The sequence below is a fragment of the Pteropus medius genome, unplaced genomic scaffold (genome assembly GCF_902729225.1).
Source record: "Pteropus medius unplaced genomic scaffold, Ma_sr-lr_union100, whole genome shotgun sequence".
NCBI lineage: Eukaryota > Metazoa > Chordata > Mammalia > Chiroptera > Pteropodidae > Pteropus > Pteropus medius.
This window is the reverse complement of record NW_024344371.1, coordinates 3,754,878-3,757,364: the sequence shown is the minus strand read 5'-3', so window position 1 is coordinate 3,757,364 and position 2,487 is coordinate 3,754,878. Positions and strand designations below refer to the sequence as shown.

The window sequence follows — 2,487 nt, the reverse complement described above, 5'->3', positions numbered from 1 at the left end:
CTAGGCCAAAAGGATGTTCACTCTCTGGAATCTAATGATAAAGAGACAAAAACGTTTGGAGTTCTCTTTTATCTGAGCCAGCCTCCAGATCAGTCTCCTTGCTCGAGTCTATTATTGTGGTTCCTGTTCCACTGTTTCTACACTACCTTGGTTCCCATCCATTCCCAAGCCAAGGTCTTCAGGCTCCTATATATTCTCTGAGCTCACTATATCTATCCAATAAATCTCCTTTTGTTAAAGTTAGTTAGCCAGAGCCCATTTCTGTTGCTTTCAACAAAAGAATTATGACATATGCAATCCTCAAGGCAGCTTAGAAACCGAAAGGACATAAAATGTGGAGTGAAAAAGAAAGGATCAATGTCAATAACACAGAATTTTAAATCAGACCATTAAAAAAAAAAATAGGCTGTTGGTAGTTGGTCCACAGACTCGCTGTGGGAGTCCACGTGGGAGGTAAAAGTGACGCACAGAAGACAATATCTCCCTAAAGGGACGCTTTCCTTCACACATTTGTCTGACAAGCACTTCCGTCCTCAGAGAACATTGTCTGTGAAGGCCTTAAACCAATGGTCCTCAATCTTTTTCCACCCCAGCACACCGGAGGGAAGATAAAGAGGCTCATTAACACTAATGTCCCCCTGGCAGTTGTGTTCTACAGGCAGATGAGAAAGGGTGAGGGGGTTGGACAAGCCCTTTGGGTGATCTGAATACTTCTCTCAGATCTGTCACACCTGTCAGGTTTAAAAGACAACTGCTTTTGATGTTAGCAGACAAGTAGGAATCAATCTGAAAAGTAAGATTAAGTATTGATAAAGAAAAGAAGCTACAAAAAGTACGCCAGCAATAAAACGTAGAGTAATACATTTCAAAAACAATTTAGCGTTAAATTTTTCCAGCCTCCTTATTTTAAGTTTGAAGACACTGAGGTACGGAGAGCTAGAACTTTCCGAGTTGCCCTGTTAAGGCAGGACTTAGGGCTCTTGGTTCTCAAATCATGGCCCACTCTACTAAGACACCTTACATTCCTATTTTTTAAATATTTCTCCAAATAATATTGTTCTTAATGTTAATATATGGGAGTTGTTACTTCGATCTGTTAAAGTATATTAGTAAAAATATACAGGAAAATTTCAAATTCATTTTATGGCTGCTTTTTGCAAAACAAAATCAATAGAAAATGAAACTAAATATTAAATTTTAGGAAATATACTTATCAGAGCCTCAAATTCATCTTACATTTTTTTATATAAAAAAAAAAACACCAGCTAACTTTTTTTTTTAACTCTCCCCCACCCCCTTCCACCTCCAGTTGCCGTCTCCCCTTAAGAAGTGGATCTCTGAAGGCCGGGCGTCTCCTCCCAAGCGCTAGGGATGTACACCCGGGGCCTGGCACACCCGAGGTATGGACAGTGGCTCCACTGGGGCTGGAACCCAGGACCTTCTGCGTGTAAAGGAGACGTGTTAGACACTACTCTATGGAACCACCCTAACTAGCTAATTTCTTAATGTGGTAATTACTGATAAAAAATTCAAGAACATGTCTATATGTAAATTGAGGTACATCTTTAATATAAAGAATGAACGCCAATCTACATTAAAGAATATCACTTCAAATATATTTCAGATGCCCTTTGACATAAGCAAATACCCCAAACATCTGCATTTGAAATTGACTTCAGGTCTATGGCCATGATACCCTAAATAAGCCCGATCCCATCTGATCTCGAAGCTAAGCAGGATCGGGCCTGGTTAGTACTTGGATGGGAGACCACCTAGGAAGACCAGGTGCTATAGGTGCAAAAAAAGTTTAAAAATAAGGGATTGTAAGTTGATAAGGTCCTTGCAATTTGTGAGGTCAATCAAGAGTTGCCACGCCTAAAATAAATAAAAAATAAAAATAAATAAAAATTTTAAAGAATAAAATTGACTTCAGTACATGCTAGACTGACTATTATTTTATTTTCCACAAAAACCACTCTCAATTTTTCAAAGTGCAAGTACTTGTAGCATTTGAGCAGCCTTAGGATTTCTATTCCGAATAATCTTTTGCTTTTTAGTATTTAAAGTGTAGAGACTTGGCTAACAGAGATATCAAGCAGTTATCATTCTATACATTTCTATTTGGTTTTTGTCTTTCTATTTATCATCGTTCATTGATGATACAAACAGACTTGTCCTTTCACTAAAATTCCCTTTTTTACGGTTCATAATTTATGAAGAACATGGCCTTCTGTGATAAAGACCCATCAAAAGCATCATTATTCTGCATTTATCTCCATTGAACTGCCTGTTTCAACTATTAGTATTTAAATGGTTCTGCTTTTTTTTTCTCTGTATCTGGCTATAGTCCTCTAATTCATCTCATCTCTATTATCTGTAGGATAAGGCTTTGACTTAGATTGTGGGTCAAAAAAAAATCACATTATTCAAATTGTCTCTGACATTCAAAATAAAAAAATATTCCCATGAAATCTTATTATTTTGGTG

The 2,487-nt window shown here is 37.3% G+C and overlaps 1 pseudogene; it reads left to right on the top strand.

Moving 5' to 3' along the window:
- The first annotated feature begins 1,679 nt into the window (after nt 1–1,679).
- LOC120608672 (uncharacterized) lies at nt 1,680–1,797 on the top strand (annotated as a pseudogene).
- The last annotated feature ends 690 nt before the right edge of the window (nt 1,798–2,487 follow it).